This window comes from Sander lucioperca, chromosome 9 (assembly GCF_008315115.2).
Source record: "Sander lucioperca isolate FBNREF2018 chromosome 9, SLUC_FBN_1.2, whole genome shotgun sequence".
Taxonomy (NCBI): domain Eukaryota; kingdom Metazoa; phylum Chordata; class Actinopteri; order Perciformes; family Percidae; genus Sander; species Sander lucioperca.
Genome location: NC_050181.1, coordinates 25,769,119 through 25,781,380, shown reverse-complemented (window position 1 = coordinate 25,781,380; position 12,262 = coordinate 25,769,119). Strand labels below are relative to the sequence as shown.

General features: G+C 41.0%; 2 long non-coding RNA genes across 2 annotated transcripts in view; one reads left to right on the top strand and one right to left on the bottom strand.

The window, feature by feature from the left end:
* The window catches only part of LOC118495754, a 257,782-nt gene that overhangs the window by 72,098 nt on the left and 173,422 nt on the right, over positions 1–12,262 (bottom strand). The gene's annotated exons all lie outside the window — the stretch shown is intronic.
* On the top strand, positions 5,142–5,372 carry LOC118495755. The gene is made up of 2 exons (XR_004898185.1): positions 5,142–5,185; positions 5,250–5,372. It is a non-coding gene; the product is annotated as an uncharacterized LOC118495755 (long non-coding RNA).

The following is a 12,262-nucleotide window of genomic DNA, read 5'->3' as shown; positions in this document are numbered from 1 at the left end:
ACTGTGCCACAGCCGCCCACGGTCAGTCAAGCGTGAAGAAGAGGAGCTGGAAATGAAAACGGACACCTGCTGGATGTTTCCCAAACCCTCTGCGCTCTGACCGACTGAGCTGATGGCTGTTTATCTCTGTCAGACCGGATCATCTGTAACATTAGGCTGCATGCAGAACTAGCGACCATTTATCAGTCTATTTAGTAGGGATGCACCGAATCCAGATTTTTGGGGTTCAGCCGAATACCGAATCCACTGGTTAAGATTCTGCTGAATCCGAAACTGAATACCGAATCCTACTCCCATCCTCAGTCCATGGTCTGGTTAACAAGTTTTTAGCTGTGACTGACCTTCCTTTGCTGTACCTGAAGTTGCTGCATTTTGGCTGCTGTCTGTAGATTCCTTCATGCACAACTCGTATTCTTTCGGATGTTTCATACCAAATGTTTTAACAGCGGTGATGTTGTGTATAGTTTAGGGTCCTCGCCACCACCAGACTAATCAGCATTGTAAATTGAACATGTAGCTGGACTTGAATCGCCTTCTTTTGACTGAAAGTACTGCCAAACTACACTTTTTCTGCTCACAAGTTCCATTTTCACTTTCTCACAGCCTACTGCATTGAACGCTCCACCTACGTAAACACCTTCCCGTAATCAATGGCGCCGTCATTACGTCGACCAGCGTAGCGCACGTAGTGCAAGCGTAGGGTTTGGTTCGGTGGAAGAAAATTCTAAGGTTCGGCAGAAACCGAACCCCGTCAAAAAGCCCAATATTCAGCCGAATCCGAAGCCGAATCCTGGATTCGGTGCATCCCTGATATTTAGTTTCTTTGAAGGGAAAAGTAGATTTCCTCATTTCCTCTCTCCTCCGATGATTTCCTCGCGTCTCTCCCATGCCTCCTCGGTGGGAGGGAGACACGAGGAAGGGAGGCAAGTGGAGGACTCGAGGAGGCTATTTTAGGGCTATGAGATGCAGCGATTGAGTTCACAGTTAATGCCTCAAATAAAGGTGGCTATGTAAGGGGACAAGTCAGTGGATTTCTTTTGTGAAGAGCTGCTCTGATGAGATGTTTCCTTTGTAAGTTATTAACAGATCCAAACAAAATCAGCAGATTTTTTTTTTTTTTACAGTTTTCCGCAGTGATCCAGAATGAAAATCTAGTTGGGGATTGGGGTGAAGACGTGTTAAAAACCATTTCATTCTTTTTGCAAATGCTATAAAATTGAATAAAAAACCCAAAATTCTATTAAAGTAGTGATCTGAGTGTTGTATGGAACAATTATGTTATTTTTGGGCAATTTGCTTGAAAGAAACCCAAATGTTCTGATGTAGAAACTTTGAAAATGGGTCAGATTTGACCTGCAGGCCACAGGAGGGTTAACATTCTAAATTTTATTTTAATTTGTTGAAAATCTGCATAAAACCTGCGGAACTCTGTGTCTGCAGACTCTGTGTGACCCCGGTTATTAATGCAACACGCAGGCAGGACATCTGCAGGTCTTTTAAAAGGCTTGTCACAACGGAATAAAGTATTTTTTCAGATGCCAAGAAGGGGTGACATTTATTATATAACGTTTCAGTCACAGGATCACTGTCAGAACTCACAGGTCATGTTCATCTAGAAATCACACATCACACAAACAGCAATCAGGCGGTGAGAGGGACAAGGTGTTTTCAATGAACTCATTAACTCTCGAGCTTGATCGCTGTGGCACCATGTCAAATATATATATATATACACTACATGTAAGTACTAAAAAGTGGGGGGGGGGGAGTGACAAAAAAGCAATCCACTTCCAGTTTAGATTCTGTGTAAGAACTGATGTAGCTCAGAAACCCCAGTAGGGATCGCTCCTTAAGAAGCAGTGTTGGTAATACCGGGGTTTTAGGGTTCAAATCCTGTCAAGAGCTGAACGAACCAGCGGTGGAAGAAGTATACTGATCCTTGACGTAAGTAAAAGTACTAATACCACATACCAGACTGTAGAAATACTCTGCTTCAAGTAAAAATCCTGCATTGAAAATGTTACTTCAGTAAGAGTGTAAGTATCATCAGGAAAATGTAGTTAAAGTATTAAAAGTAAAGAAGAATCCTCCCATTGTAGAAAGTGTGAAGGATCCAACCAGTTTTGTGTTTAATGGTCTGATCATCTCAGCTGGACTTGTAGATCGTTATATTGTTGGCTAGTTTACTTTAGAATCAAACAGATTTTATAAACTACATGTGTTTTGTGTGCAGTAATCTAATTGTGTAGAGTAACTAGTAACTAAAGCTGTCAGATGAATGTAGTGGAGTAAAAAGTACAATATTTCTGAAATGTAACGGAGTAGAAGTAGAAAGTGGCATGAAGAGAAAAGACTCAAGTAAAGTACAAGAACCTCGACATTTGGACTTAAGGACAGTACTTGAGTAAAAGTACTTAGTTACATTCCACCACTGGAAAGAACACACAAGAAACTACATTGGTAATGACTAAAAACGTATTTAGCTTGGAACGTTTTCTATCTCTAGTAATCTATAGTAAGTAAGTTAGTTGGTTTTATGTTATTTCTGGTTCATGCTAAACATTCGGCCCATCCCATATGGGATTACAAGACACCACCAGACTATCTAACAGACATCTTCCAGTCTCACATATACAAATCCAACACATTCTCACTCCCATCGCATAAAATACGGACGCTTGGTCAGGTGCCGTAGGCGTTGTTATTGACGCTAAAAGTCTCCTTTAGCGTCATATCTAAACGTGCTTTATCTAAACGCTCTTTGTTGGGACTATTGGTGTCACTTTTGACGCAGTTAAGTTAATGAAAAGGTCGTGGGTGGGTTTATAAAAGGTACGTTTCCGGGACACGAACAGGACAGTTGGGTTTAGAAAAAGAAGAACGGGACAGTTGGTTTAAGAAAACGTGACATGTGGGACATGAACCCTGGTCTCCGGGGTGAAAGTCCTGTGTTGTCTGACCCATCCACCACCACAACCAACCTCCCTATGCGGAATTTCAGGCTTTCATACTACTCTCTACCGTTGTCACTCTTAATACTACGTCGTTTCTTCCAGCGCTGCGTAGCTGCTGCTCTGCCCGATGCATTCTACACACACGCTGAAGGGCGCTTTTTGCGTCGTATCTGACGCTGACAGCCGCTGCCCAAACGTCCGTATTATACAAGTTCAGAGTGAGAACTGGTTGACAAATCATGTGGAGAAATACATGAATGACAGGAAACAAAAAAACTACAAAAATAAGACCAAAACAGTATATACAAACCAATATCTCTATATCTATAAAGATGATTTGGAAATAAGTCAGAATGTTGAATGGGGTGGCAATAGCTCGACAATAGTAACCGAAGGAAGGGTCACTGGTTCAAGTCCCCGTATGGACCGAGAGTGTGTGTTTTTTATTTCAGGCCTTTGTGTAAAAACTGTACCAACAGAGTGGACATGAAAATGAAATTCCTCCCTTGTGACACAAACCTCTTGCAGTGTGCACACACGTCCACTAGATGGCAGAAGATGCTCAGTCAGACACTGAGGAAGGGTTTGTGTCTCAAAAGCAGAAGAATATGTTTGATCCGTCTGTGTCTGCAGGAATATGTCCTGCCATCTGTTGTTGTCCGGTGCAAGGACTGTACCTGTGAACATCAGTCAGGAAATGTTTTCTGACAAAAGTGACAGGACAGGAGAGGATGTGAAACATGCCTAATGAGGACACACATCATTCGAACTATATTATTATTATTTACAGTATAAACTTTTATTGATCAAGCTTGTAAAATAAATCAGTTTTTAGTCTGAGCGGTTTGCAGGAAAAGATCCATTTCAGATTCAGATATAAAAAAAAAACATCCAAGAAGAGAAAAGATTGTGCGAACTATATGAATGAGGAGAAGTTGAGAATGAATCTTATTTTCTTTTGTATTGTCCTCATCACGACGCGTTAAAAACACCCATCATAAATGAAATGTCTCTTCAAAATCCAGAAATGTTTTGGTGTACTAATGACGACAAAATGGAGTGGTTGATTAAATTGAATGTGTAAGAGTTGGCGACCGTTGTCTCGAAAGCAGGGCTCTTCAATGCTTGTTAAGCCAAGGACCCGTTAACTTAAAGAGAGACGGATCAAGGACCTCCTATTACTTATATTGTATAAAATGAAGTTGCATAATAAACTGGGCCTACAATAACGTTTGGGCAGCCTAAAGCCTTGAAGCGTAACTCTCGCCAAAATGCAACCTAGGTTCTTTTTGTGAATGTACCTGAGTCAAACTTTCGTTTTAAAGCATAATTAGGACGGAAATGCCACTTTTAAGATTGACCGTATTTTCGTTTTCGGTCAAATGTCCTTTTGAATGGGAGAGCTAGGGGCACTACTATGACCGCATCAAAATCACTATGTTTAAAACACTAAGAAGGCTCGACACAACATGAGACTTTGCTCCAAGTATCACCAGGGACTCTACACCTTAACGAAAGCATTGACAATATTGTTTGTGTTCACAGAGTTTACTAAAAAGAAGGTTTTTAACAACTCACTGTAGCAGATGTTGTTTACCCTGTAAAGTGTCGATCTCCAAATGCGAATGAACGGACTCCATAGGAGGAAATGTCATTCTTATATGAGGCTCCTTTTTCAACTACAAGGTCAATATTGTGTTTCACTAACGACAAAACAACAAATTATGCGTGCATTTATATGGAACTAAGCTTTAGGAGCTTTCCATCTTTACTCTCCTCCCTGTTACGTTGCATTCGGAGATCGACTACTTTTGACTGGCAAGACGGCGGCGAGCGGAAAAACCAACAGCTAAAGTGAGTTGTTAAAACCTTTCTTTTAGGAAACTCTGTGTACACAAACAATGTTCTCAATGCTTTCGTTAAGGTGTAGAGTCCCTGGTGATACTTGGAGCAAAGTCTCATGTTGTGTCGAGCCTTCTTAGTGTTTTAAAAATAGTGATTTTGATGCGATCATAGTAGTGCCCCTAGCTGTCCCATTCAAAAGGCCATTTGACCGAAAATGGCCGGGCAAAGAGAAAACCTCAGAAACATGTTCGATATTACAAAATTTCATTTCAGACATGTATCTACTATTTTAATCATATATTGCGCTACTTTGGGAACCTAAAGACTTCGGTAGACTCATGTCACGGACCGAAACAATTGGTACAACACATCATAAGTTAAAGTTTGTTTTTAAAAGAGATTTGAGGAATTTCAAAAAGCCAACATCAACGTTTCAGCAAAGTGCCAAAGTATCTCTTTACAAATTGCTCTAGAAAAAATGTGGGCGCCACTATACGGAAAGCTGAGTTTGTTCTGAACAATTTGATGTTATGGGCATCAGTTTTATGCAAATACCCTAAAAAGGTGAATTTAGGAAGATGTGTGAAAATGTTCTTAGACCTCAGAGGGTTAACTCAATCCAAAAGTCCACCTCTTCAGGCATTGTTCTGTACTCAGTCAAGTTAGTAAGGCTACTGTCACGATTGTGGGTTTTCTGTTGTAGATTTTTCCTGTTTTATTGTGTTTATTTGTTCTGGTTTCTTGTTTTATTTCTCATGTTTTCTGTCTACTGTGTTTTTCCTTGTTTCTCCCATGTTATGTCTTGTTTTACTTCCTGTCTTTTTGGTTTTCCCGCCTTTGTGATTGTCTGCCCCGCCCTGATGTGTTTCACCTGTTCCTGAGCCCTCGTGTCACCTGTTCCTTGTTTCACCCTCGTTTATTTGTGTATTTAGGGTGCATTCCAGGCAACCCGTAACCCATGTTTTCACAGCCTTCTACCTGTGAAAGTGCCCTGGAACGGCAGTCAAACCCGTAACTTACTACTTGTAAGTTAAGATCATTGTACTCCCTGTTACAGTTTTTGACGTCACACACACATAAACAACAAAGGCGACCCCTGTTGATGCTGTACAGACGCCGGTGATTAACAGAGAAATATAGAAATAAATAGACATAAATAGGCAACGTAAAGTAATTCTGCACATTGTAATCAAAACAATACAGATACGATTGTGTACTACTACAGGTTCTGTTTATTAAATGAAGCCCAAAATATGTCACCAACTAGAAATCGCTAGTATCAGCTAGTGTTAGCTAACGTCAACATTAGGTATCTGCTAGCTAACGCTAGCTAGAAGGGTTTGTCGTGACTTTGCCTGGAACGCTACCAAGTTGTGAGTCGTGACTTGAAGTCGTAACTTACGGGCTAAAAATTTGTCTGGAACGTAGCATAAGTCTGTGTGCTTTCTGTGTCTGTGGTTGGTTTATCGTCATCCGTTGTGAGTCTTGTGTGTTTCCTTCCAGTGTAAGCCATATTTTCGTGTTCTTTTATTTCCCCGTTCCTTCCATGTTCCTTGTTTTTTTTTTCTTTTATTTGGACATTACCAGCTTGTGTGTTTTGTAAGTTCTCTTTGTGTAATAACTGCTGCTCCCTCCTCGCATTTCTGCACTTTGGTACAAGCCAGATCACTGACAGCTACATCAGCCCCTTTAAGGGTTTTTATGTTCTCTTAAGACCACCGTAGGTTCTCTACACCATTGGTTCTCAAACGGTTTCGTGTCAAAGACCCCTAAACTGACACAAATTAAACCACGGACCCCCATTTAATAAGATTTTGTACCAGGGTCTGACACCTGATAGGATTTTTGTTTTTAATGTTTTATTATGGAAAATGTATTAAAACCCATGAACAAACTAGTCATACATTGATTCATTGTGTTACTTATGGATTCAATTATAGTGAAAATAAATTATTCACTTTTTTTTAACTTTTAACTTTTGAGCTCTACATGCTTTTGAAACAACCTCCTCGCTGGCTACGCCCACAGGAAAGCATAAACGGCCACAGAAATCAGTTTTAAAGTCAATTTCATGCAAACCAAATTTTTAATTTATTATACAGACTTACAATGAGTAAGTTTACATGCACACCAATACTCCACTATTATTTCAAATATGGCAATATTCACAGGTCATGTAAACAGCATATTCCGTTTGGATATTCAGAATAAGGCCTTTTTTCTGAAAATAAACTTAGCATAAAAAGTAAGGAAATTTGTGTTTGGTAGATTATTTCTCTGTGGTACCAATGCTTTTTGGCAATAAATCTTATACCGTTGGAAAGCCTGTTTAGTTCCCTTTCAAATGGTGCCCCATTTGTAAGGAACATGCATTTGTGGAATGAGCAGCAGTGCTGAGTATGTGGGTTGCGCCCATGAAAAATTTGCCAAATCTTCTCTGCCAATGCCAAACAGCTTATTCTGCCATTGACTTGTTTGGTGGATTGGATGATTGAAGTTTGAAGAAACAAGACATATTGGCAATTTAACAATTTATTCATTTCACAAACAGGAAGCTCAATAGTGTGTGGAAGAACCATACACAGCCACAACAGCCTGGCACCTCCTCCTCATGCTGGTCACCATCCTGGTCACACACTGCTGTGGGATGGCATCCCATTCTTCAACCAGCATTTGTTGCAACGTCAGCCAACGTGGTTGTGTTGGTCACTCTAGCACAAACAGCACGTCCAAGCTGATCCCACAAGTGTTCAATGGGGTTGAGGTCAGGACTGCTGGCAGGCCATTCCATCCTCTCCACTCCCACATTCTGGAGATAGTCTCTGATAAACCCCGCCCTGGGGGAGCGAGCGTTGTCATCTTGGAGGATAGAGTTCGGTCCCAGACTGTGGAGATATGGGATTGCAACTGGTTGCAGAATCTCATCTCTATATCTCTCTGCATTGTGATTGCCTCCAATGATGACAAACCTCATTTTTCCAGTGAGGGAGATGCCGCCCCACACCATCACACTGCCTCCACCAAAAGGTGTTACTCTATCGGTGCAGCAATCAGCATAGCGTTCTCTGCGTCTTCTCCACACTTTGATCCTATGATCCAACTGCCGTAGGCAGAATCTGGACTCATCACTGATCATAACGTTCCTCCACATGTTCAGGTTCCAGTGCACGTGTTAACGACACCAGCGGCAACGGGCCTGACGGTGAAGGACAGTCAAATCTTCTGGACATGGCAGAAGATTTGGCAAATATCTCATGGGCGCAATCCACATACTCAGCACTGCTGCTCATCCCACAAATGCATGTTCCTTACAAATGGGGCACCATGAAAGGGAACTTAACAGGCTTTCCAACGGTATAAGATTTATTGCCAAAAAGCATTGTTACCACAGAGAAATAATCTACCAAACACAAATGTCCTTAATTTTTGTGCTAAGTTTAGCATTTTTCGATTAAGACGTGTGAGATATTCTAGTATTATTCAGGTTTTAGAGCCATTCTTTGGACATGTGTACAGCGCATTCTGAATATGCGTCTCAATCAGGTTTTTTACCGCAGTTTACGGCCTCTTGCCTGTTTACGGCTTATAGTCAGCTCTGTGCGTTGCTATGGTTGCTGTACACAAACCAACCAGTTTGCAAGGCTGCAGACCTGATAAGAAGGAGAAATACAGCTACTTTTATACATCATCAAAGACTTGGATATTTTTGGATATGAGCACATATTGCTGACCTTTTCAAAAGAAGCTGGTTGAAGGAATGAAAGAGGGACGCTGTGTTCACACGGTCCAAGAAGTCTGCCACTGCTGGTATTAGAAAAAAATCGTATTTTGCACGGCTGCATGGTAACAGGAATATTCTCTTTCATTAGCCATGCAAACGGCTTAGTCGGAATATTGTCTTTTTTGGAATAAGGGCAAAAACTGGAATATTATGCGCATGTAAACATAGTCAGTGTCCCATACATTTGATTCATTGCCATTTTAATGTGGTAAAAGTTGCATATGGCAGCATTAAATTTCCTCCCACTCTCTCATCTCTTCAAATAGAGACATCACAGATGAATAAATCAATAAATCAAACTGAACGACGCGGAGCGTCCGGCCACCACGACGGTGACAGACACAAATGATTGTGTTTCTCTCGTTTCCCTCTTTCGTATGGATTTTCTGATGGACGTGAAGGAGGAGGAGGAAGAGGAAGGAACAACGGGAGAGGCAGAGATGTGGAGAATGGAGTTGCCATGGCGACCACTGGCATGTTGGCTGTTTGTGTGTGTGTGTGTGTGTGTGTGTGTGTGTGTGTGTGTGTGTGTGTGTGTGTGTGTGTGACTATAGAGTGCATGTTTGTGTGAGTCTGTTAGATTTCAGATGTAAGACCTGTGAGGATTATTCTGCAGAGGAGACGGACTGAGGAGAAACGGGAGTCACAACCTCATCCTGGATATATCTTCAACAAAGATTCATACATCTTTCCAGATAAACATGATTTTACACAACACATGAATACCAGACTGTCCTCCCCCAAAAAACGCCCACATTAGTCGTTTGTTCCAGCAGCAATTACGTAAGTAAGGTGACGAAGTATAAGAGCACCACATTTTCACATTATGAGGCAGGTCCCCCAACCAAATCAAAAAAATTATGTTAAACTACAAAACAGCAATAACTTAAGAACATACAATTAAAAATGGCCAACTTCCAGTATGTCGGTAATGATGAGAGGAATGTTTGGACCAATTTTCGCGAATATTGTAACAACTATGTCCAAATTAAGGCCTTCCATGCATTAGGGTGCGCTTATTAAACTCGCATGGACCAAATCGCTGTATAGTCTCGCAATACTCAAAGGTTATGGTTTTTGCTCCAACTTTTGGAAGTTTTGGAGTATATAAGGGCATCAAAAATGTGTTCAAAGGCTAAAACAAATAAGGGGGCCCTACAAACAAACACAGGACTTTCACCCAGGAGACCAGGGTTCATGTCTCCTTTGAAAATAAAAGTAAACGGTGAGGATTGTTTTTTTTACTTTACAGAACAAACTAAAATACATCACGTTCTGCGACACATGCGTAACTGGAAGTGAAGTAACGTCTGATTTTAACCCAAACCACCATCTTTGTCTAAACATAACCAAGTAGTTTTTGTGCCTAAACCTAACCAAACTGCAACCGTTTCATACTGTTAACGACATTTTTAAAACTGCAACCGTTAACGTTCTCTGGTTTGCGTGTTAGGACATTTTTCCTGCCACCGCTAGGGGGGGGCTAATTTGTGAAACTGTGGGTCGTATTAGAGGGTAGGTAGGGAATGAATGATCTATATCAACGTATGGTTTGGAGGACTTATTGTTAAATACGCTAGATTGATATATTGCCTTGCACCCCCTGTGGTACCAATACCGCGACTTTGATACAGTTCCTAAACTTTTATATTACTTTTTAATTGATAAAACAAAGAAATTACAACATTACGGCAAAAATATTTTTATTTTTCAGCTCCTACTACGTGAGCCCTGTCTCTATGTAACATAGTTTGTCCTGCGTATCTCTACCACGTGTAACGTGTTAGACATGTTAGACAGCCAATCGCAGACATTATAAGATCTTGGTAGAAGCATGCTGCGTGCTTATTGGCTCACTGACGCTGATGAGATTTACTCCTTAGGTATTGAAGTTTGGTATTGAATGACGAGGCATTTTTCAATATGAAATACTTCAGAGACAATTTGGTCGGTGCCTAAAAAGTATGGAATTCGGTATCCAGCCCTAAACACAGTTGTTTGCACTCCTTTGAATAGATCTTGGCTGAGGTTGACGCCTGGTGGAGCTTTGCTGCAGTTATGCTGCATTCCAGACAACTCAAATTTTTGACCTCATACCACCAACACTCTAGCCTGGCTCCGCCCTCCTACGTACGTCCGCTCAATTTTCTTTTTCCTTCAGTACTCCGTCTGGGTTTGCAGTATATTCTTGGGTTTTCTCCGGTCAAATCTTTACCGGTCCAATCAGCGAGGAGGGAGTGGCTGAGAACGATGACATTGAGGTCGTGCGCTAGTTTCCATAATGGCGGCGGAGAAAGATGAGAGCAAAGCCATCCGGTCCGTTGTGACAACGCTGCCGAATATCCAGAAGTTAAGCCCGAGCAAGAACAATCTTTGCTGAGTTGTTTAAGTGGCCATGATGTTGTGGCCCTCCTCACCACGGGGTTCGGGAACAGTTTGATTTTCCAGCTCGCTCCGTTAGTGGTGAAGGAGTTAGCTAAGGCTAACGCTAGCGATGCGAAGCCGACGTCACGACCAAACGTTAGCGATTGGTTATGGCAGATCCAGAGTGGCTCTGGGCAGATCCAATAGTTTTAAACTTCAACAGAGTACCCGCCTTCAAGGAAGTTAACACTTGTCAATGGAGAGTGGCCAGACTCTCTGGACAAATGAAATGTACCAGAGTCTGGTAGGACCAGGCTACCAAAACTCAAAGTCAGAGTTCCTACTTGTAAACTTGTGTGCTTCCCAGACCTAAACATTTTTTTTTACCAGGGGACATAATCCTGGCAGCAATCAAAATGGATGTAGCAAAACATATAAGTAGTATATAAATGTAATTTTTAGGGGATACGGTAGACCAGTGTTTTTATCAGCCACTGTGGTGGGAAACATATGTGGACTTGAGTGTAACGAACTCTTTATCTTTCGTTTTGTCTCGTGAAGCTGAGGCCTGTAACGAACTGACCGCAAGACGTGAATGTTTTTGGGCATCAGGACAAGTAGAAATATCAGGATGTTTCTATCAGCATCTTCTCTCTTTCAAGTTTTGCCAAGTTTTCTCAACCAAGCAGAAAAAAACATGTTTGAGATATTTTGTTGTGTGACATTCTGAGCGGAAATGCACCTAATCACAGAATGGAGTTGTAAGAAAATGAAACCCTTCAATCTCATGCAAACAAACACTGTTGGAACAAACAAAACTTATTTAAACTCTAATTTAGATCCCAACCTTTTTAAATATCATGGGAAATTAGTAAAGAATTATGCAGAGACATCTAGAATATGTCTAGCGAACTGGCATCTTTTAGAGATTTACCCTCAAATATGGAAGAAAATAGAGATAAAAAGGTAAACCCAAGGCTATGTGGAATAATAAGCAGCTGCAATGATAATTAATTAAAAAGGAGTGAACTTTACTTTTTTTTTTAACCAAAACAATAGCTTTTGATTAAAATTCAACAGGAGCAATCCGACCTTTAGCAATCATTTATATGCAAAGTTCAGAAATAATTATTCTTTAGTTTGATGCTGCTGTTTATCCTCAACAACATCCCTGCACAATAATAATAATATGCTGTCAGTTATGGAGTAAGAGCAGTACTGAAACAACCTGACAGGTCTAATGGACTTTATTATCCAGGCAGCTTTGGCTCTCAGGGGTTCAGAGGTTAAAGTTGATGCTGAGCTCTTCGTGTGTTCG